General features: G+C 42.0%; 1 long non-coding RNA gene across 1 annotated transcript; it reads left to right on the forward strand.

The window, feature by feature from the left end:
- The first annotated feature begins 1,011 nt into the window (after positions 1 to 1,011).
- On the forward strand, positions 1,012 to 23,269 carry LOC117507359. The gene is made up of 3 exons (XR_004559692.1): positions 1,012 to 1,021; positions 10,250 to 10,256; positions 23,129 to 23,269. It is a non-coding gene; the product is annotated as an uncharacterized LOC117507359 (long non-coding RNA).
- Positions 23,270 to 25,500: the final 2,231 nt, after the last annotated feature.

Here is a 25,500-nt window from a genome sequence, read left to right on the forward strand (position 1 = left end):
AAAAATGGAAATAGGACTAATGGATAAAAATATAATTTATAATCAAAATTAAAATATTGAGACAGATGAACATAAAGTTGATGCACTGTTGTGAACACTCATCACTCCTACATTTTTTTTAAGCAGTCATCAGTTTTCCACCAGCCAGCAAACTTTAACTTAAACTTGACTTGACCTGGTCTAACAGTGTCATCTGTTTAGAGTTAAGCTTCTCTTAATCACTTTGAATTAACTTCAGCTGGAGTGACGACTGTTCTAAGCATGTCTTGAACTTTATTTATGATTTTTGTTTGCAAGTTGACGGGTTTCCTACCAGTGTGCAGTTTTCAACCCCGACACACATGTGCAGAAGGAAAATAAAAAAATATTAGAAGTACTAGCCTGTGATAAGATTCATCTATATATCTCTTATAAATGCACTAACTTACGGAGCGAAGCGTTCAGGAGGTCGGTGAGTGGACCGAGTAAGACGACGCTGTCAACTGTCAGTAAACTGATCTGCTCGGAGTTGGTTCTCCTCTTTTTCTGTGGGTTTTACCGGCACACTGAAGAACTGAGCACCGCACACTGAAGCTCGAAGCTCCTGCACTCTCCCCATCGCTCATAAACCCCTTGCACAAAGAAACTGCTGTAATCATTCCCATTTCTACAGACAGACTTGACTGTACTTCGCTGCCATGATCCTGGGAATGCCATTGTTTATATGCATTGACCTTTGAACTTACCCAGCAGCCACTGCAGCACTGAAAACTCGAAACTGGCTTATCTGTCTAAGAATGCTCCGTGATGGAAAACTCCAATGTTTTTCTGGCTTTCCCCCCCAAAACAGACCTATCATTTGTGCAAAGCACGTTTCAATCAAGACATTAAGTGCAGTTTCACAAAAGCTATTTTTATTGTTGTAATATTGATATGTGCGCACATTGGTACAGGATTACAGCTGACGGCACCAATGTTCTCTACTAAATATTGTCAGATTGTTCTGATTGTCACTTCTGGGACACGTTTAAGAGATGTTTGGGTAAATTACAGACATTTGGTGCAGATTATCCATAGATTCAGCCATGTCCGTGTAGTTACGCAGAGCATGCATGCCCTCATTAAAATGCTTTGCTCCCCAAGGCGTTCCACATGAGCGCCTTGTGGAGTACTCAGCGTGCATGCGTCAGTGTCGCAACAGCCTATTGAACCCCACAGCTTCTTGCTCTGAGGCAAGAGTGCTAGCCCGCTGAGCCACCCCGTGGTTAGTGGTTTGCTCAGTGGTTACACAGAAGTTGGATGAGGAACCAGATTATTTGATGTTAATCTGATGTTTAATGACCATCATGTGGAACTCATGGAACTTGGAAATATCAAAGCATATGAAGACCTGTGATGCCAGAAACAGAATTCTCTGCCAAGCACTTGCAACTATCGGACATCTACGTGTATCACATTACCATCAAGAGCATTGATTTCTATTTAATCCAGTAGATGGCGGGTGCAGCCTGTGAGCTGTTGCCAGGCAGCCGCCATCTTGCTTCACGTTATTGTGCGTGGTCAGGCATTAGATTAAATAGAATTCGATCATTCCCTGACTTAAACTTGCCCTAAAGAGATCTGAAAATGCTGTTTTGTGCAGCGTTCGGGTGCCGTAACAAACTGTCAAAGGATTATGGAGTGAGCTTTCATAAGTGAATATTATATGTAATATTAAGGATGTGGGGAAATGACTAAAATTGCTCAATAAAGGTTAGAAAATGATTTATTATTTTATGTTGATTTGTATTCTGAAAGTAGTGATTTCAGTTTTACTGCCTGAATGCTTTGTTATGATAAATATCTCACCATTCATTTAGCGATTCAATTAGAAGTCTTATAAATGGTAAATGGACTGCATTTATATAGCGCTTTTCCATCTGCATCAGATGCTCAAAGCGCTTTACAATAATGCCTCACATTCACCCCAATGTCAGGGTGCTGCCATACAAGGCGCTCACTACACACCGGGAGCAATAGGGGATTAAAGGCCTTGCCCAAGGGCCCTTAGTGACTTTCCAGTCAGGTGGGGATTTTAACCCATGATCTTCTGGATTCAAGCTCAACACCTTAACCACTAGACCATCACCTCCCCTAATCATAAGTCTCAATCTGTCCCTTTTTAATTTGTCCCATTTTTTTTTCACATCAGAGATTTTCTGTAAGATCAATTTCATAGAATGGAAATGTTTTGTCTCTCAATTTGATGGGTGACACGACAGTCACTTCACTCTGGTACTAATAGAAGAATGCACACGAATGAGATTAATTTCTCTATGATATATTCCATATTTCAATGTAGTGCTTTCAGATCCTGCTGGAGTGGCGCGCACACGATCGGAGTTAACAAACACTTTTAAGGGGAAAAGTCAGTACCGACATAAGTGATCGGCGTCGTGCCAAAGTATTTATCCCCACTAGGAATTGTATCCCCTGACGGCAGCGTGGCTGTTTCGTTTTATTTATTTTATTTGAGCGCTCCGCAAAAAAGTGGCGCTGCAGGTGGTTTTAAGAGCAGTCTTTAATATCAATATCTTTAATATGATGCGAGCGTGCGAAGCTCTTAGTTTCACCCCGATTATTTCCCATCTTTAACTTAACTTCATAATGAAATTAATTAAGGATCAGATGAGTATCTCGTGTTGTGGCAGACATAATGTATTTAAATATGTTTCTGTTTGATAAACTGATGGTATTATTTTCTATCTTGATAAAGATAATGACTCCAATGGTCAGGATAGTTTAAACAAAATTCATAACTCCAGCTGAACTCTTCACAACATCTGGACTGGGACTAACAAATTCATTCAAGTCTATTACAGTTTTATGCAAAAGTTTGGGTACCCCTGATAATTTTCATGATTTTCCTTTATAAATCATTGGTTGTCTGGGTCAAAAATTTCAGTTAAATATGTCATATAGCCAGTGGTGGGCACACTTCCGATAATCCGATAACAGATAATTATCGACGATAATGTTTTCTTTATCGGATTATGTTTTTAGATAACTTTAAAAACCATTATCGGACCAATTATCTTCCGATTAATCTTTGTCCGATAACTTTTAAACGATAAAGCTGAACAGTGACAAGCATTTTTAAAATTAGTTTAGCACTCACCTGTTAAAAGTTTTATAACAGACGCACAGCTGTAACCTTTGCAAACAGAAGAGAACCACTTGCATAAAAAGCATCTCAATCCTCTGCAGACAAAGGAGAAATGAACTCCTCCCATCTGCTCAAAGTGATGTTAATCAGTGAAATCACCTACTGGAGTCAGTGGCTGCAAGGAAAACCTGTATCCTCTTGGCCCTTCCTGGAATACTTTGGACACCACTGGTTTAGGGGAAGGATACAAAAAGCTATCTCAGAGATTTCAGCTGTCAGTTTCACTGTGAAGAACATAGTGAGGAAATGGAAGACCACAGGCACAGTAGTAATTAAGGCCCAAAGTAGCAGGCCAAGAAAAATCTCAGATAAGCTGAAGCGAAGGATGGTGAGAACAGTCATAGTCAACCCACAGACTTGCTACAGAGACCTACAACATGATCTTGCTGCAGATAGTGTCTCTGTGCATCATTCAACTATACAATACACTTTGCACAAAAAGATGCTGTATGATGCTATAATGCAGAGGAAGCCTTTTCTGCGTACACGCTACAAACAGAGTCACTTGGGGTATGCTAAAGCACATTTGTACAAGCCATCTTAATTTTGGAATAATGTGCTGTAGACTGATGAAACTAAAATTGAGTTATTTGGACTTAACAAGGGGCATGGCTGAAAAAAACACAGCATTCCAAGAAAAATGCTTACTACCTACAGTAAAATTTGGAGGTGGTTCCATCATGCTGTGTGGCTGTGTGGCCAGTGCAGGTACTGGGAATCTTGTTAAAGTTGAGGGTCACATGGATTCCAGTCAATATCAGCAGATTCTTGAGAACAATGTTCATGAATCAGTGACAAAGTTGACGTTGCGCAGAGGCTGGATCTTTCAACAAGAAAACTACCCTAAACACTGCTCAAAATCTACTAAGGCATTCATGCAGAGGAACAAGTACAACATTCTGGAATGGCCATCTCAGTCCCCTGACCTGAATATTATTGAAAATGTGTGGTGTGATTTTAAGAGTGCTGCCCATGCTCAGAAACCAACAAACCTGAGATGTTTTATAAAGAAGAATGGTCTAAAATACCTTCAACCAGAATCCAGACTCTCGCTGGAAGCGTTTAGAGGCTGTTATTTCTACAAAAGGAGGATCTACTAAATATTTATGTATTTTTTCTGTTGGGGTGCACATATTTATGCACCTGCCTAATTTTGTTTAAAGAATTATTGCACACTTTCTGTAAATCCTATAAACTTCATTTCACTTCACTTCTGTGTTTGTCTGCTACATTTAACTGAAATTTCTGATTCAAACAACCAATGATTTATAAAGGAAAATCATCAGGGGTGCCCAAAGTTTTACATATGACTGTATATAAATAGTCTGATCCTCTTCTGTATTTGTTTTAACAAATAGTGGCTATACAAATGTGGGATTGAGTTTGAATAAATGCAGCAGCACAGTAATTGCACAGAAAATGCAGATTTATGGTGAAACTCTCTTGAAAACACTGATCATGTTCATTGATTTCTATTTTTCCTGGTTGTTAGACGCTTACCAAGATGGCGGCCCTCTGGCAAAAGCCAGTGAATGAGTGGATCACCCCGGTCCTCCATCTAGTGATTCATTAGATACCTATGATTAAGAGTTTTAAACCATTGATGTGTCTGTCGTTTACTCAATGGCTGTGATCAGGGAAACTGCGCAACAAGTTTCAGCGTCCTTTACAATTGTAAAATTACGCTACTCAAGAAGATAAAAAATATCAAATTTCTCTTTGGTTATAAACACTGAAATATATCCAACAAAATTTATCACACAGATAAAAAACTGGACTAACTCAAAACAATGTATTGCTACATACCTAATTATGTAACAAAGTACAACTTGTGCTATTTAGCCCACATCAACTATCAGGCTATGCCCCAGCCCCAGCAGGACACCAGGAATTTTATGGGATCTCCAGCAGAACATTTGTTGCATCATGACTGTTTTCAGCTGCTCTCGGCTGCGTCAGCCTCGGCCTGGGCATGCAGACGCAAGAAACTCAGTCAAAGAGAGCAGGGCTGGGCCATGGGGCACCCAACAGGTCAGGGATTTTATGTCATTGGTATTGAAACCTACATGAATGGCCAACCAGTTCTCTCAGTTGTTGTGCTAAGGAGCAGTGTTTTAATACTGACAACACAAAAAGTCTTTCACAAGGTGGAAGACTGTCAGGGGACAAATGTGAAAAATGCTCTGGTGTGAATAATGGTTTTATTTTCAATTAAAATATTTCATTTGAATCTGGTGGCAGAAATTAGAGGTGTTACGTCAATGTGACAGCCTGTCTCTAAAGTCTAATTTGATGTGGGTGACAAATGGACAGCCACTGGAGTTCGACCAGGAGTGGAAGTAACATACAACCAAACACCAGATAAAGCAAACTCAGTAATGCAATATTTTCCAATCCTGTTGCTCGGGACCCAAAGAACTAGACATTTTGTCACTGAACTAATCAGAGCAGACCAGCTCAGTCCGGGAGGATTCCATTGCTCTGCCAGCATTTGATTAGTTGAATAAGAGATAAGGAATAATGAACAATGATGGCTACAAAGTTACTACTGGCTCTGCCTGCATTTACTTACAATTCCAAATCAGATAAAGTTTGGATAGTATGGAAACTGAAAATATAACAAAAACAAACAAAATATTGCAGTGACTCTTACATTACTTTGACTTCTATTTCATTCCAGAAGTATGAACTTGAGATTTTTCATGTTCATTTCATTTGTTTTTTTTTCCATTCCTGCATTTAAAACCTGCAGCACAATCCAAGAAAAAAATGGAATGCTAAAGCATTTACCACATTTTGTAACATAGGTGTCAACCTGACTCCAGAAAGGGCGAAGAGGGTGCAGGTTTCTTTGTAACCACCAACTCCATCAGGTGATTTCACTGATTAACAGTAGATGGGATGAACTCATCTATGACCTGCACCCTCTGCCATTTCTGGAGTCAGGTTGACACCTATGTTGCAACGTTGCCCCTCACAACACTTAAGAGATTTTGGGATTGAGGATACAAGTGACGAAGCATTCCAAGTGCTATTTTGTCCCATTCTTGCTGCAAACATGTCGTAAGGTGTGAAAAAGTATGGGGTCGTTGCATTTTTCAGTTCAAATTTCTCCTCACATTCTCTACTGGAGACAGGTCAGGACTGCAGGCAGACATGTCCAGTGTCCGTGCCTATTCCTTCTGCAGCCATGCCTCTGTAATGTGTGCAGATTGTGTTGTTGAAAAATACATAGTCATCTCTAGAAAAGATGTAACCTTGTTGGCAGCATATGTTGCTCTAAAATCTGCCATCACAGAAGTGTAACTGAAGAAGTGCACTTGAAAGGGCACTGCCTCCACCCTGTACTTTGACAAACCCTGGCTTTTGGACTTGTTGATAAGAGTCTGGATGGTCATTTCAATCCTTGGTTTGCAGCACACTGTGCCAATTTCTGCCAAAAACATCTGAAAACCAATCAGTCTGACAACAATAAATGTTTCATCAGTGTGATGGTCAAACCCAGATGCCCCGAGCCCAAAAATATCAATGCTGCTTCTGTGCAAGGTTAACATAAGGTTTCATTTTGGAACAGTTAACTTTAAAGTGGCATTTGTGATTGTAATGCCATAATGTACTGCTGGACAAAGATTTCCAAAATGAAAATCACATATCACAGCAAATGTTGAATCTAGATGCTTCACAAGGGTAAATATTTCTTTCCCCCTGCACTCAATGGATGTGCCAGTGCATCCAAATCTTTTTTTGTAATGTTTCTACTAATATCTCAACAACAGAACATCTCAGCCATGTCATTCAAACATTTCCTGTAACTACATATTCCTAACTCTTGAAGTGATAGTCTCATGAGATGATACAACACTCACAGCCTATGCGAGAAGTGAGGTTCACATCACATTTCCCCCTCTGCACCTGAATGGCCAGTTTTTGCGTCTGTCAGCTTCTGAGTAAAATGGACCAATGAACACTCACAAAATCACTAAAGCCCTGGTCCCACCGAATAACAAAGCCGTGAATAATGAGCCACAAATATGAATATTGCATAAACAATTAAAAACACTGCGTGTGAGTGTGAGTGATTACATCAGCACGCCGCATCACAGCGCAACTCATCTGATCAATTATAGCGAGATGTAAAATCTATCATAAACATACTTTTACAGCTGCTCATGAGAAGGAATGAACATGCAACTGTTTTACCAAGCTATTACAATATAAACATGACAAATAATTACCTTTAGGCTGTTCCAAATACGTTCTCCACCTCATGAAGCACACGAGAGAGAGAGAGAGAGAGAGAGAGAGAGAGAGAGAGAGAGAGAGAGAGAGAGAGAGAGAGAGAGAGAGAGAGAGAGAGAGAGAGAGAGAGAGAAAGCTCCAGCTGAAATGGTCCTCTGTGATTCCGGAAGTGAATAGAGGTCTTTTAAACAGGTGTTTCCTGAGAGAAAATTATTAATCCGCTACAAAATAATTATTTTATATATGCAGTATCCAGCGCACAAAGCACGGCATCCAGCGAAACAAAGCGGGTGGGATTGATACAATGAAGTGCGCAAGAGGGCGGAGCTAAAATAGCCTGTCCAAAACAGCCTGTCCTGTCCTCGTAGCTGCTAGGTAATCAGATAATGGGCTTCTAACAGCCTTATACTTAACACAAATATGCCTCTAAAATCCTCGTTTGTCCTCGTAGTACCCTGTACACAAACTCCCCCATGCTGTTTTTGCTAAATTTTGAAGTTCTCGAAATAATGTCACACTCAGACATGAGCCTCATTAGCCAAATATTTTGCCTGTAAAGGCCTTTTCCCACCAAATAATGAACGATGAATAATGAGCCACATATCTTTTTTTTCTTTTTTTGGGGGATGAGTGGAGTTATTCAACAAACATGGGAGAATAGGGGCTCTTTGAATTATATATTCTAAGAATTGAATGAAAGATTAAAATACTCTGTGATGCACACATCGAGTCATGTGAATAATGCAGATGTAAAATGTTTGGAGGATTTCTGAAGGTCAAAAGTAGAAAGAGGCTAACAACGTGGGAGAACTGTAAAAAAAAGTTATAATGCACATTTTCTTTTGCTTACATGAAGCTTGATTTCTCAGACATTCTAACATTTGCTAAATGCAGAGTGACAGACAGTACTCAAATGACCAAATTACGTATTTACATTTTGGACATTAATTATACCCTACTCTAAAGTTGCCTTAATATATTACACTTCTTTTGTGAACCAAAGACTTTGGTAAACCCATTTCTAACACCCAAACAACAACAACAACAAAACAAAGTTAATCAACATGAATAATTGTGGAAATTCAATAAAGATTTGAAGAATTTTGTTAAAACATATTACATTCTTTCAGGTTTAGAGCCCAATTATTTCTACATACAGTGATTTAGATTAATGTGTCACATATTCCAAAAGCTGAAATTCTTCCAAACATTTTGATATGCAACACATGGACCTTATACTTCTAATATTTGTACTCAAAAAACAAAATTACATATTTTGCATTGTGCAACTGATCTTCAATTTTCTTCATATATTGCACTAATGTTATGATCTCCCCCTCTAGCTGCCACCTTATCGTGGTGGGGGAGTTTGCGTACTCGGATGATCCTAGGAGCTATGTTGTCGGGGCTTTGTGCCCCTTGTAGGGTCTCCCAAGGCAAACAGGTCCTAGGTGATGGGTCAGACTAAGGGCAGTTCAGAACCTCCATGACCAGCAAAAAATCAAGGACCGAGACGTCGCCCGGTATAGCGGAGCCGGGGCTCCACCCTGGAGCCAGGCCTAGGGTTGGGGCTCGCGCGCGAGCGCCTGGTGGTCAGGCCTTAGCCCATGGGGCCTGGCCGGGCTCAGCCCAAAAGAGCGACGTGGGCCCACCCTCCTGTGGGTTCACCACCTGCAGAGGGGGCCATGGGCGTCGGGTGCAGAGACGATTTGGTGGTGGTTGAGGGCAGGTGGCCCGGCAGCTGGTCCATGCTCACAGCCCCTGGCTGTTGGGATGTGGAATGTCACCTCGCTGAGGGGGAAGGAGCCTGAGCTTGTGCGGGAGGTTGAGAGATACCGACTAGAGATAGTCGGGCTCACCTCCACGCACAGCTTGGGCTCTGGTACCCAACTCCTGGAGAGGGGCTGGACGCTTCATTTTTCTGGTGTTGCCCACGGGGAAAGGTGGAGAGCTGGGGTCGCATTGCTTATTGCTCCCTAGCTCAGTCGCCATGTGTTGGAGTTCACTCCAGTGAACGAGAGGGTCGTGTCCCTACGCCTTCGGGTCGGGGACAGGTCTCTCACTGTTGTCTCGGCCTACGGGCCGAGCGGTAGTGCAGAGTACCCGACCTTCTTGGAGTCCCTGGGAGAGGTACTAGATAGCGCTCCGACTGGGGACTCCATTGTTCTCCTGGGGGATTTCAACGGCCACGTGGGCGGTGACAGTGAGACCTGGAGGGGGGTGATCGGGAAGCACGGCCTCCCCGATCTAAACCTGAGTGGTGTTCAGTTGTTGGACTTCTGTGCTAGTCACAGTTTGTCCATCACGAACACCATGTTCGAGCACAAGGGTGTCTATAAGTGCACGTGGCACCAGGACACCCTGAGCCGGAGGTCGATGATCCACTTTATAGTCGTATCATCTGACCTTCGGCCACGTGTCTCGGACACTCGAGTGAAGGGGCAGAGCTGTTGACCGATCACCACCTGGTGGTGAGTTGGATCCGCTGGGAGGGGAGGAAGCCGGTCAGACCTGGGAGGCCCAAACGTATTGTGAGGGTCTGCTGGGAATGACTGGCGGAACCCTCTGTCAGCGAGGTCTTCGACTCCCACCTCCGGGAGAGCTTCTCCCAGATCCCGTGGGAGGTTGGAGACATGGAGTCCAAGTGGACAATGTTCTCCACCTCCACTGTCGATGCGGCCGCTCGTAGCTGTGGTCACAAGGTCTCTGGTGCCTGTCGCGGCGGCAATCCCCAAACCCAGTGGTGGACACCGGAAGTAAGGGGTGTCATCAAGCTGAAGAAGGAGTCCTACTTATCTTTGTTGGTAGGTGGGACCCCGGAGGCAGCTGACAGGTACTGGCAGGCCAAGCGTGCCGCAGCCCATGCAGTCGCAGAGGCAAATCCTCAGGTCTGGGAGGAGTTCAGGGAGGCCATGGAGGGGGACTATCAGTCGGCCTCGAAGAAATTCTGGCAAACCATCCGATGTCTCAGGAAGCGGAAGCAGCTCTCCACCGGCACTGTCTACAGTGTGGGTGGGGACCTCCAAATCCGAGGCCATGGTTCTCGACCGGAAAAAGGTGCTTTGCCCTCTTCAGGTTGGTGGAGTGTCCTTGCCTCAAGTGGAGGAGTTTAAGTATCTTGGGGTCTTGTTCACGAGTGAGGGACGGATGGAGCGTGAGATCGATAGACGGATTGGTGCAGCATCTGCAGTGATGCGGTCGCTGTATCGGACCGTCGTGGTGAAGAGAGAGCTGGGTAGGGGGGCAAAGCTCTCGATCTACTGATCGATCTACGTTCCGATCCTCACCTATGGTCATGAGATTTGACTCATGACCGAAAGAACGAGATCGTGAGTACAAGTGGCCGAGATGAGTTTCCTCCGCAGGGTGGCTGGGTGCTCCCTTAGAGATAGGGTGAGGAGCTTGGTCACTCGGGAGGAGCTCGGAGTCGAGCCGCTGCTCCTCCATGTCGAAAGGAGTCAGTTGAGGTGGCTCGGGCATCTTTTCCGGATGACCCCTGGACGCCTCGCTGGAGAGGTGTTCCGGGCACGTCCCATTGGTAGGAGGCCCCGGGGAAGACCCAGGACATGCTGGAGGGACTACATCTCTCGGCTGGCTTGGGAACGCCTTGGGGTTCCCCCGGAGGAGCTGAGGGAGGTGTGTGTGGATCGGGAGGTCTGGGTGGCTTTGCTTGAGTTGCTGCCCCCGTGACCCGACTCCGGATAAAGCGGAAGAAAATGGATGGATGGATGGATGGATGGATGGATGGATGGATGGATGGATGGATGGATGGATGGATGGCTGGCTGGCTGGCTGGATGGATGGATGGAACCCATGTTGGCAAACCCATGTTTAGCACTGAAACAGTTCATCCACATGAATAAAGGTGTATTTTCATTAAGGATTTGAAGAATTTTTGAAAAACACATTTCAGGTTTTTAGCTTTAGAGCCAAATTATTTATACATACAAATGTGTGACACATATTCAGAGATATTTGAGATTGTTTTGAACATTTTGATATGCAGCACATGAGCATTATACAAAAAAGTACCTTAACAGGGGAATTACTCAAAGTATGTGAAATTAGAGATGATACCCATGGACCCCAGCTGATGATGGATATAAATGGACTCCAAGAAATATGAGGTCTGTCCAAAAAGTATCGTACCTTTTTTATTTTTTGCAAAAACCATATGGATTTGAATCACGTGTGATTGCATCAGCCAAGCTTGAACCTTCGTGCGCATGCTTGAGTTTTTTCACGCCTGTCGGTTGCGTCATTCGCCTGTGAGCAGGCTTTGAGTGAGCAGTGGTCCACCCCTCTCGTCGGATTTTTATTGCGAATAAATGTCTGAACGATTTGGAGCTTTGCTGCATCAAATTTTTCCAGAAACTGTGAGAGACCTCCAGGTGGACACCATTCAGAAAATTTAGATGGCTTTCAGCGATGATTTTATGGGGATTACACAGATTAAGGAGTGCTCCAGCCGGTTTAAAGACCGCCCACAGCGTCTGAGAGCGCAACGCGCTCTGAGCGCCGATCGACAGGCTCAAACCCCAGTCAAACAACCACATCATTTCCAATGTGAAGGCTTTGTTGATCCGGGACGTCGTCTAACTTTCACAAAAAAGGCAGAAGGCGTGGACATCAGCACTTTTTCGGCACATTCTACTGTTACAGGAGTTTTTTTCATGGAAAGAGAAGCAGAGGATTGCGCCACCATGCCGCTCATGGCACGGGATTAAACCACCTCCGTGTTGGTCTCACAGGACGGCTTTCAGATGGCTCAGATGGCTTACGGTTGCTTTTCAGTCGTGTGAGTATCTGAGAAATTGTGCATGAGCTGGACATGCCCCAACATGTCCTGTGAGGCTTCATCACGGCGTTGCTTTGCGCCATGCGGCTCCGCCGCGACACGCGGAGTTCCTCCACTCCTCTTTCCATGACAAAAACTCCTGTAACAGTGGAATGTGCCGTTCATTTCTAAACTGGACACTGTCTTGATCCGGTATGTCGTCTGACTAGCACAGGAATTGCGGAAGACATGGACATCAGCACTTTTTCGGCACATTGAGACAGACATGCGGAGGAACTCCGCGAGTCACGGCAGAGCCGCATGGCGCAAAGCACCGCCGTGATGAAGCCTCACAGGCATAAAAAAACTCACGCATGCGCACGAAGGTTCAAGCTTGGCTGATGCAATCACAGGTGATTCAAATCCATATGGTTTTTGCAAAAAATAAAAAGGTCCGATACTTTTTGGACAGACCTCGTAGTCAGTGACTTGGAAATGTTCATGTATCAACCATCTGACTTGTCTATTAAAAACGAAACAAACATGCCTGTGAAAGTGATTGTTTGGTTGTGCTATAATATAAGGTGTCCATGTTTATGAATCTATTATTTTGGATTAAATATTTTTTGTGCAACTTATTTTTTTTAAATCATTTTCACTTCTCCTTAATTTTCAATAAATTTTCACTATAATTGGAGAAGTCTGATTTTTTTTTAAATTGGTGTCATAAAACCATTAAAATACATAAAGCATAAGAGTACCCAAACGTACGTATGTCTGTTTCTGTATCTGTTGTACTACCTCTCTTCTCTGTCTTGCACTGTGTTTTTACTGCTGCACGCTGGTTTCCTGGTGGCTTTGTTCAGATCCACAAAGAATGTCTGAAGGTGTCACTCAAGTCTTGGGAGTTGTAAAGCAGTTCAGTTTGGTGCCTGAATGAAGCCTGCAGGTGGAGCACAGTGCAGAGTGACAGGCGAGTGGTAGGAGAGGATGTTTTTGCTGTAGTGAATCAAAACTCTTTTCAGACTAATTCTATTTTGAGCAGCCTCCAGGACATCCTGGTCAGTTTGGCATTGCTTGATTTCTTATGTAACTGAAGCAGTTCCTTCTTTCCAGCAAACTCTGCCTTTGTTCTCTTGTTTGCAGTTTGACGTACAAGTCCTGCTGAAAGGTTCTGCCTCCATCGGGATTATCTCAATAACAAGCAAGACACTGGAGTGAAACTAGATGAGAATAATCCTTGACTTGTTGACAGTCATGCACCAAAAGTAGAATTGCCTTCTGTGTAAAACATGTATACTAAAAATGGTGACATACTTGGGCACGGATTTGAAACAACATGCTGTTATTGAATTCCTCACTGCAGAGGGCTGTGCACATTTATTGATGAATGAGTGTTGTCTATGGTGATGCTGTTGAAAATCGAGTCCCCACAACACCCTATAAGTATCACAGATGCACATCATCAAGTGCGGGTGTTGGCATAGTCCTCGCAGAATTTTTGGAATATGGAAACATTATCAACTACAAACTAAGGTTCGTCCTGCAAAAGATGTAATTCTTCAGCATGACAATGCTCGTCCACACGTGAGTTGACAAACACAGAATGTATTTCAGCAGCTCAAATCTGACCACACTCCCTGTACAGTACGGATCTCCTCTCCGGACTTTTGATTTTTCCCCAAGCTGAAAGAACACGTGAAGGAATGTCGCTTACACTCATGATGCAGAGGTGGAAGCAGCTGTCTGAGAAGACACCCGATTTATTAACCTACAGGATGCATAAGTAAGTGTATGGAAAGGGAAGGTGACTACATGGAAAAGTACACACTGCCTGAAAGAGCACATTATAAGTTTTAAGCACAAATAACACTCATGTAAGTATCTTAATTCAATTGTTACTGAAATAATGAAGTAGGAGGCAGAAATTTTCAGCACTGACCCCTGTCCATAATGATCGCCTCAAAGCCTGCGCGGCTTGATGCAGCCACGGATGTCACTCAGGAAGACATTGCAAACAGCTGCTGCAAGCAGAAAAACACAAAACACGCACATACTTCTGTCTATATGGAAAGATACTTTAACTTTGTTTGAGGATCAGCAACTGTTGCGAAATGTCACACCTGTCCAAATGTATATTCAAATCAAACATAATCTAAACAAAGTTTCTCTCGATTGTCACAGGATATGCATGACTGACAGGTCTCATCAACATGAGTGTTTTGTTCCTGAAAATTTAATTTAAGTGCCAATAAATAAATAAAAGGCAATAAAAACCTCCATTTTGCCACGTCAAAATCTGAATACGACCCAGTCCTTTCTGTGTAGAGTTTGTGTGGGTCCCCTCCAGGTGCACCCACTTCCTCCTACTTCCAAAGACATGGAGGTCAGGTGAAATTGAAACTTTAAATTGACTGTAAGTGTGTAGAATTTTGTCTGTGTCAGTCAGCCCTGTGACAGATGTAACCTGTCCATGATGTACCCTACCTCTGACCCACTGGCTGCCGGTATAGGATCTTGACTCCTACAACCTTTAACAGGATTGAATGAGTTCAAAAAAATGAATATGGGGGGGGGGGGGGGTGTCGGTTTAGTTCATGGGTGGGCCGCCGAAGAAGAGGTACTGCTGGCCCACCACCAGAGGGCGCACTGCCTATTGGCAGGTTTCAGGCACTAGGGGGCGCAGTAGCCAGGAAGAATCCACCAGGTGCACCGTGGGGCTGTCATCAATCACCTCATCTCTTCATCCATAAAAGCCTGGGAGAGACACCATAACTCTGCCGAGTTATCTGCTTACCTTACAGGTAAACCTACTCAGCCGTTTTGTGCCGTACGCACATTCATTGTACTGAAATCTTTGCAGTTGTGACTTATACTTGCAGCTTGTAGCTGAGTTTGTGGAAGTTGGAGGAGTTGGCGTCTCCACTCCTAACTTCTTACTTACTAAGTATAACGGCTCTGGTGTGTTGCAGGTCTCCGTTGGCGGTGGAACTTCATGGGTCCGTGCATTCACTTTCCCCAACAATGATCCATTTTTCGGTTGTTTTTTTTTGTTGTTTGTTTCTTCTTTCATTCTTTTTGTCAGGAGGTAAAATGCACGTTCAAATGGACTAAGGTCTGGTGATTGATTCATCTAGAGGCTTCCAGTTTTTCACCCTGATAAGGTCCTTTGTTAAGTTTTATTTTATCCATAGTTTATTTTAAATTTTGTTCCATAATCATAGTGGTTAATCTCTGTTTTGCAAATTCTATACTACTACTACTACTACTACTACTACTACTACTAATAATAATAATACATTTTATTTGTAGCACACTTTATACTTCAAACAAATCTCAAAGTGCTACAAGATTTTAAAAATCTAGCTATAAAGGCACAACTCTCAGTGGTCCGTGGTGCCCTCGGTTGGTCAGTGAGAGCCCTCCACAGATCAGGGGGTGGCAGCACAGGAGGCCCCATCACCCATGGTGCTGAGCTTTGTCCGAGGGCAGAGAAGGTGATTTGAGTGCACAGAGCAGAAGGAGTGTGTTGAAGTTAGTGGTGAGAGGAGTTCTTTCAGGTAGAAGGTGTGTGTGTGTGTTTTAATTATTGTTTTGTGGGGTCTGTTGTTGGTATGTCCGTGTATGTTTGAGTTGTTGCACATGTTTGTTTTCTCTTTAGTTGTCCTTGTAGTTTTGAAGATGATGTGCTGGTGTTTTGTTTCTGATTGGGAAAAAAATGATTAATAAATCTTTTTCCCAATTTTTGGCAAAGCCATATCATGCTTAATTAACCTCCAAATGCAAATGACTTATGTCTCCAAACATTTAAATGTCTTAATTCTGTTTCTGATGCAATGAAGACACACATCCAAAACACATAAAAAGGCATGCAGGACCAAAAAAAATATATACCAAAGAGAGAAACCAAATGATCTGCACAGCCACAGTGCTGTGATACAAAAAAATTTGATTTAATAAATAATTTATAAACAAACAAACAAAATATATATATATTTTTTTGTATGGGAGCGCTGTGGCTGTGCGGATCATTTGGTTTCTCTCTTTGGTTAATTCTGTTTTTGAACAATTTAAATGTTGTAACTCTGTCTCTGAAATGTCTTGTGTCTGAATCTAAAAATCTTACAATATTAAATCAAATGCCTTTGTAAAAAAACAAAAAATGTTTGTAAAACCTAGCACTCTGTTCTGCTGTGTTGTCACTGCGCTGTGACTTGAGCGCCCAGAATGCTGACCCACCGCCCCTTCAACCCTCTGGCAGTGTGCAAATAGAACACAGAGGAACAGAGCAGGGACTCCCTGCGAGCAGACAAAAACAAACACCAGAGACATTCTAAAAATCTATTTCTGAATGTTTTGAACACAGCACGGATGTGTCCTGGCGGATGAGGAAAATTTTATATTTTGCATCCAGCCATGATTTTGTGTCAGGGTGGCTCAGCGCGAACGCTGCCTTGACAGAAATCCGTCGTAGCGACGGAGAACTTTAATCCTTGGGAATAACGGTTAAAAAAAAAAAACGATATTTCGGCAAGGTAATGCAGCCTAAACAAGGGGGCACTGTGCCCCTATTTCCTGGTTTAGAAAACCCCCTGTGATTTAGTTTGGGAGTGACAATGATGGACAGGATTAGGAATGAAAATATCAGAGGGAAAGTTAGAGAGGTTAGATTGAGGGGGTTTAGCTATGTGCAGAGGAGGGACCCAGGGTATATAGAGAGAAAGATGCTGAGGATGGAGCCACCAGGCAGGAGGAAAAGAGGGAGGACAAAGAGGAGGTTTATGGATGTGCAGAGGGAGGACATGCAGGTGACTGGTGTGACAGAAGATGCAGAAGATACTGTGGGATGTGCTGTGGCGACCTCGAACGGGAGCAGCTGAAAGGAGATTTTTATTCCCCATCCACACAACAACTGGACTCTGTGCCATTTTCATCTTCTATTTCCTGTCTACAAACGCTTGTTCTACTTTGCAGAAGACATGTGATCATGTTGACCAAATCACATCAAATGTCTGAATATGTGGCACAAAGTATTTTTATTATTATAACAAACATATTGAATGTTGAGTTGGTGTTGCTTGACTCGAACAATGTGTGCATGCATGGACACGATTCAGTGGTTTTCTAAGACAATCTTACTATGACATAACTGACTCCATCAAATGAAAACAATAACTTGCAACATGACAAGAGCTGCAAGGGAACATCACGACCTCCCCTTTCTCCTCTGGAACAAAAGGGACGCTTTGTGTCCTCAGACTGACTCAGTAAAGTAGCAGCTCCAGGAACAGCACAGAGGCTTGTTTCTCCATATAATGCATGCATACGTCCCTCACGCTGGTGTTGTTCTTCCACTGCCGCGCGCTGACCTTTGCATGTCTGGGTGTCGATCTACGTCATCAAATCAAAGCCCTGATTCACAAGATTTGTTTTCACTGTTCTTCTGTTGTTTTCAACAAACAGCAGCTCAAGTCACATTTGAACATGAACTGCTTCAGCAAACAAGAAATAACAAAATGTGAACTAAAGTTGAAGTGTTGAACTCACCACATCAAATGTTTATTGAAAGTGAATTTGTAAATGAAAATTGATACAAATCTGCTTCCCAAAACACAAATGGATTTGTAAAACAGAATTCACAGTTTACGATGTGGTAAACACCAAACGTGGATCACAGTAACACATAATGCACACACAAAAAGTTACACTTTTTGATTCTGACCTCCAGTACATTTTTCCACTTTACTAGTGCAACATGTCAGATATTGACTGGTGTAAATTGTTGAATGTGCTTGAAGATGCTCAGTGGGCAAGGATGTAGGACTGGAACATGTAAACCTGCCACAAACCTTACACAGATATGGCCAATATGCAGCCATGTTGAAATGAAGACAGAGGATAAATGGTGCAACAACAGGCAGATTCTCATCAAGATATCTCAGTGTATTTATACGGTGGAGGCATATGTATTCCAGTTGTAGAAGCAAATTGTTTTTGTATTTTATTTTAAACATGTTTAAAGCCCCTCATCACACATGAAGAATGTGCAGGAACCATACTGCCATAATCCGACGCAGTTGGGAGGAAAAGAGGCGTGGTCAGCAGTATCAGAACGCACCCGGATTGCCTCGTCCATGCCTGCACGATGGTATCCAAAGCGCATGTAGACAACAGGTGAATGACACAGACTGCTGTCAGACGGCCATAAAAGGCGCTGAAGACTGCACAATGGGCAACGTCTGAATGGTAACACGGGATCAGAGTGGGAGTGCTGTGTTCCTCACGCACACGTGCACACGAGTACAGAGCACGTGTGTGTGCATGGCATACATGCGTTCCGCACACATGCGTGGGGCTGCAATTATCAGTCATGTGTGTGTGTGTATATATATATATATATATATATATATATATATATATATATATATATATATATATATATATATATATATATTGTGTGTGTGTGTGTATGTCTCCACTCAGATTGCAATAGCCAATCACAGCTTAGCCTTTCTGCCATCATTTACCTGTATTTTGGCATGCCTTGGAGCCAGAAAGTTATGTTGGATCCAAAAGGATCCAAAAAGGCTAGGACCAAAAGTTATATTGGATCGGTTCCCACTGACCAATAGCGTTAGAGCTTACTGCCAACAGCTAGCCAATCAGAGCACGGCATACAAAGGTCAGGAACTAGCTGACAGATGCTGGTTGAAAAAATGGCAACAAACATGTCAACAACAGCAGAAAATCGTCTGCCAGCGAGGTTTGCTGAGTTCACAGAGGAGGAACTCGTGGAATATTGAACTCCAAGGATGCCAAAACACTAAGAAGGTAGACAAGCACGCTACTGATGTTTTAGAAGCATTCATCGCATCAGAATCAATCATATGCTGTTCACAACAAAATAAATTGATCTAATTTACTTGACTCGTTGTTGTTTGCTTAATTTGGGAGGGGTGTGGAGAACATAACAATTGATGGATGGCAAGTCGTCCTACAATAGAGAAATACTGGATTCAGAATCCATTTTTCTGAATCCAATATTTCTCTATGTTGGACTCCTTACCATCCATTATTTGTATAATATATATATACGAGGTCTGTTAGAAAAGTATCTGACCTTTTTATTTTTTGCAAAAACCATATGGATTTGAATCACATGTGATTGCATCAGCCAAGCTTGAACCTTCGTGCGCATGCGTGAGTTTTTTCATGCCTGTCGGTTGCGTCATTCGCCTGTGAGGCAGGCTTTGTGTGAGCAGTGGTTCCACCCCTCTCGTCGGATTTTTATTGTGAATAAAATGTTCTGAACGATTTGGAGCTTTGCTGCATCAAATTTTTCCAGAAACTGTGAGAGACCTCCAGGTGGACACCATTTGGAAGCCGCTCATGGCGCGGGCCAAAGCACCTCCATGTTGGTCTCACGGACAGCTTTCAGATGGCTTTCAGACGGCTTTCGGTGCTGTTCAGTCGTGTGACATCCGAGAAAATTGTGGATGAGCTGGACATGCCAGAACATGTCCTGTGAGGCTTCATCACGGCATTGCTTTGCGCCATGCGGCTCGTCCGACGCGCGGAATTCCTCCGCTCCTCTTCCATGACAAAAACTCCTGTAACAGTGGAATGTGCCGTTCATTCCAAACTTAACACTGTGTTGATCTGGGGACGTCGTCTGACTACCAGAGAAATTGCAGAGAAGACATGGACATCAGCACTTTTTCGGCACATTGAGACAGACATGCGGAGGAATTACGTGCAACGGGACAGAGCCGCATGGCGCAAAGCAATGCCGTGATGAAGCCTCACAGGACATGTTCTGGCATGTCCAGCTCCAGGAGTGACCCCGTGTCACTCCTGGCAATTACTCCTCAGAAAGCACGGGCCTGGACAAGAACCAAATCATTGATGCTTTTGCTCTTAACTACAACAACAGGCGCACTGTGCTGTTATGAAGACATCGATGGTAGGTCAAAGATTTTCTCTCTGCCTGCTGTTGGCATTTTTTTCCCTGAGGCTGTAGGCTACATGTGGAGGTCTGTGGATATTTGTATTGAACAGTAGCCTAGGTTTGTGGGTGATTTTGTTTAATCCAAAATGTCAAAAGCCATTGCAATTCTGCATAAAGCACAAAATTTAATTTCCCAACACTCATTAACTATTTTATATCATTCATTGCTCATTCCATACATGACCTACTGTATTGAGGTATGGGGAAATACATATAAAACTAATACTAGTAATCCAATATTTTTGTTGCAAAAGAAAGCTGTAAGAATTATTTGTAACAAATCACATTGCGAGCCAACGAATCCATTGTTTGCCTGTTTACATATTCTAAAATTCTAGGACTTGGTTGATTACATTACAATACAAATTATGTATTAATTTAAAAATAAACTGTAATCTAGGATCTGTTTAAACTCAGGGACTCCAGTTATAATTTGAGAGGAATTTTATTTTTTGAGAAATCAAGGATCCGAATTACTGCAAAAAGTCATTGTGTATCTGTCAAAGGTGTTAACATCTGGAACAACTGTCCCGACAACATTAAAGTACTTGGTGTGTTAGTAGGCTTTAAAAGACATTACAAAAATAACAAAATTGCGTGCTATAGTTGAAGACTTAGGTCTATTGATTTGTTATTACTTTCGGGTTTGTGTGTTGTGTGCCAGTGTTGTCTAGATGTATTTTGTAAATTTGAGTTCATTGGCTAACTTTGCACGTTTTTTTTTTTTTTTTTTTGCTTTTTGGTATTGTCATCGTGTGTGCGTATGTACATGTAGGTATGTATACGTGTATATATCTGTGTATGTATGTATGTGTATATATATATGTGTGTGTGTGTATATATATACAACCCCTGGCAAAAATTATGGAATCACTGGCCTTGGAGGATGTTCATTCAGTTGTTTAATTTTGTAGAAAAAAAGCAGATCACAGACATGACACAAAACTATAGTCATTTCAAATGGCAACTTTCTGGCTTTAAGAAACACTATAAGAAATCAGGAAAAAAAAAATTGTGGCAGTCAGTAACGGTTACTTTTTTAGACCAAGCAGAGGGAAAAAAAATATGGAATCACTCAATTCTGAGGAAAAAATTATGGAATCATGAAAAACAAAAGAACGCTCCAACACATCACTAGTATTTTGTTGCACCACCTCTGGCTTTTATAACAGCTTGCAGTCTCTGAGGCATGGACTTTAATGAGTGACAAACAGTACTCTTCATCAATCTGGCTCCAACTTTCTCTGATTGCTGTTGCCAGATCAGCTTTGCGGGTTAGAGCCTTGTCATGGACCATTTTCTTCAACTTCCACCAAAGATTTTCAATTGGATTAAGATCCAGACTATTTGCAGGCCATGACATTGACCCTATGTGTCTTTTTGCAAGGAATGTTTTCACAGTTTTTGCTCTATGGCAAGATGCATTATCATCTTTGAAAAATGATTTTCATCATCCCCAAACATCCTTTCAATTGATGGGATAAGAAAAGTGTCCAAAATATCAAAGTAAACTTGTGCATTTATTGATGATGTAATGACAGCCATTTCCCCAATGCCTTTACCTGACATGCAGCCCCATATCATCAATGACTGTGGAAATTTACATGTTCTCTTCAGGCAGTCATCTTTATAAATCTCATTGGAACAGCACCAAACAAAAGTTCCAGCATCATCACCTTGCCCAATGCAGATTCGAGATTCATCACTGAGTATGACTTTCATCCAGTCATCCACGATTGCTTTTCCTTAGCCCATTGTAACCTTGTTTTTTTCTGTTTAGGTGTTAATGATGGCTTTCGTTTAGCTTTTCTGTATGTAAATCCCATTTCCTTTAGGCGGTTTCTTACAGTTCGGTCACAGACGTTGACTCCAGTTTCCTCCCATTTGTTTTGTTGTGCATTTTCGATTTTTGAGACATATTGCTTTAAGTTTTCTGTCTTGACGCTTTGATGTCTTCCTTGGTCTACCAGTATGTTTGCCTTTAACAACCTTCCCATGTTGTTTGTATTTGGTCCAGAGTTTAGACACAGCTGATTGTGAACAACCAACATCTTTTGCAACATTGCGTGATGATTTAACCTCTTTTAAGAGTTTGATAATCCTCTCCTTTGTTTCAGTTGACATCTCTCATGTTGGAGCCATGATTCATGTCAGTCCACTTGGTGCAACAGCTCTCCAAGGTGTGATCACTCCTTTTTAGATGCAGACTAACGAGCAGATCTGATTTGATGCAGGTGTTAGTTTTGGAGATGAAAATTTACAGGGTGATTCCATAATTTTTTCCTCAGAATTGAGTGATTCCATATTTTTTCCCTCTGCTTGGTCTAAAAAAGTAACCGTTACTGACTGCCACAATTTTTTTTCTTGATTTCTTATAGTGTTTCTTAAAGCCAGAAAGTTGCCATTTGAAATGACTTTAGTTTTGTGTCATGTCTGTGATCTGCTTTTTTTCTACAAAATTAAACAACAGAATGAACATCCTCCGAGGCCAGTGATTCCATAATTATTGCCAGGGGTTGTATATATACAGTAGTGTTCAGAATAATAGTAGTGCTATGTGACTAAAAAGATTAATCCAGGTTTTGAGTATATTTCTTATTGTTACATGGGAAACAAGGTACCAGTAGATTCAGTAGATTCTCACAAATCCAACAAGACCAACATTCATGATATGCACACTCTTAAGGCTATGAAATTGGGTTATTAGTAAAAAAAAAGTAGAAAAGGGGGTGTTCACTTTGCCTGTTGGATTCATGTACTAGAGCAAGAACAAACATGCGTCATTTTAGAGTTTACAAACTTTTTCGATCATTAAGCCTTATTTAAAAAAACTTGACTTATAGTTTGTAAAACTAAATTTAGTGGAAGTTAATTGGTTTGCTATAATGATTTTCTAATTTAGCCAAAGAGCAAATATAAGCATGGTGGATTAGCGGTTGGCACTATTACCTCACAGCAAGAAGGTCATGGGTTTGATTCCCACCTATGTCCTTTCTGTGTGGAGTTTGCATGTTCTCCTCATGTTTGCATGGGTTTCCTTTGGGTGCTCCGGCTTCCTTTCACATCCAAAGACATGCAGGTTAGGTGGACTGGAAACTTTAAATTGTGTGTCGGTGTGCGTAGGTGTGAATGTGTTTGTTTGTCTCGATATGGCCCTGCGACAGACTGGCGTCCTGTGCAGGGTGTACCCCGCCTCACACCCTTTGACTACTGGGATAGGCTCCAGTATTGGCGTCCCATATTGAATCAATACGGGATGCAGACTTTTCCGTATTTTCATAAATGTCCTACACACACACATTCATCAAAACTGAATAATGAACAAATAAAACAGGAAATATTAAGGGCTTGCCAATGTCATCTCTGTACCTCGCATTAGGGCCTGTAAGCGAGGACCCGACGTGAGGTACAGCAGATAGACCTCAGACTTTTCAACATCTGCATTTCCATGTGCCCGTCTTTCTGGTCCTGTCATGGGTTTCCTGGCATGTGCACACCCCACCAAACGCCACCACATCCAAAGAAGCAAAAACTTTGCAAATGTACAGATGTGAATGGAAGAGTCGACCCCTGGCTAAACAGTCCTGTAGGCAAACAAGTATTTTTATTTTTTATTTCCTCTTAAAGTAAAAATGTCCTCACTTTAAAATTAAAATAATTGATCTGTTTTCCTTATTATTTATGTTTTATTATTGCACACTTCAGTGGCTGCAGTTTATCATTAACAGTTTTGTGTTAATAAAGCATTTAAAGCTTTAAGTACAACCCCAAATCCAGTGAAGTGTGATGTTGTGAAAAATGTAAATAAAAACAGAATACAATGATTTGCAAATCCTCTTCAACCTATATTCAACTGAATACACCACAAAGACAATATATTTAATGTTCAAATTGATAAATTTATTGTTTTTGTGCAAATATTTGCTCAGTTTGAAATGGATGCCTGCAACATGTTTAAAAAAGCTGGGACAGTGGTATGTTTACCACTGTGTTACATCACCTTTCCTTCTAACAACACTCAATAAGCGTGTGTGAACTGAGGACCACTAATTGTTGAAGCTTTGTAGGTGAATTCTTTCCCATTCTTGCTTGATGTATATGACTTCAGTTGTTCAACAGTCCCGAGGTCTCCGTTGTCGTATTTTGCACTTCATAATGCTCCACACATTTCAATGAATGACAGGTCTGGACTGCAGGCAGGCCAGTCTAGTACTCGCACTCTTTTACTACAAAGCCATGCTGTTTGTAACATGTGCAGAATGTGGCTTGGCATTGTCTTGCTGAAATAAGCAGGGACGTCCCTGAAAAAAGACGTTGCTTGGATGGCAACATATGCTGCTCAAAAACCTGGATGTACCTTTCAGCATTGATGGTGCCATCATAGATGTTAAGTTGCCCATGCCATGGGCACTAACACACCTCCATACCATCACAGATGCTGGCTTTTGAACTTTGCGCTGGTAACAATCTGGATGGTCTTTTCCTCTTTTGTCCAGACGACACGACATCCATGATTTCTAAAAATAATTTGAAATGTGGACTCATCAGACCACAGCACACTTTTCCACTTTGCGACTGTCCATTTCAAATGAGCTCGAGCCCAAAGAAGGGGGGTGGCATTTCCTGGATGCTGTTTGATGTATGGCTTTTGCTTTGCATGGTAGAGTTTTAACTGGCACTCGTAGATGTAGCGACGAAACTGGTTAACTGACAATGGTTTTCTGAAGTGTTCCTGAGCTCATGTGGTAAGATCCTTTACACAATGATGTCAGTTTTTAATGCAGTGCCGCCAGAGGGATTGAAGGTCACGGGCATTCAGTGTTGGTTTTCGGCCTTGCCGCTTACGTGTAGAAAGTTCTCCAGATTCTCTGAATCTTCTGATTATATTATGGACAGTAGATGATGGAATCCCTAAATTCCTTGCAATTGAACATTAAGAAACATTGTTCTTAAGCTGATGGACTATTTTTTCATGCAGTTGTTCACAAAGTGGTGATCCTCACCCCATCTTTGCTTGTGAATGGCTGAGCCTTTTGGGGTTGCTCCTTTTATACCCAATCATGACACTCACCTGTTTCTAATTATGTGTTCTTTGAGCATTCATCAACTTTCCCACTCTTTTGTTGCCCTATCCCAACTTTTTTGAAACATGTTGCAGGCATCCATTTCAAAATGAGCAAATATTTGCACAAAAACAACAAAGTTTATCAGTTTGCACATTAAATATCTTGTCTTTGTGGTTTATTCAATTGTATATAGGTTGAAGAGGATTTGCACATCATTGTATTCTGT

The sequence above is a fragment of the Thalassophryne amazonica genome, chromosome 3, assembly GCF_902500255.1.
Source record: "Thalassophryne amazonica chromosome 3, fThaAma1.1, whole genome shotgun sequence".
Taxonomy (NCBI): Eukaryota; Metazoa; Chordata; class Actinopteri; order Batrachoidiformes; family Batrachoididae; genus Thalassophryne; species Thalassophryne amazonica.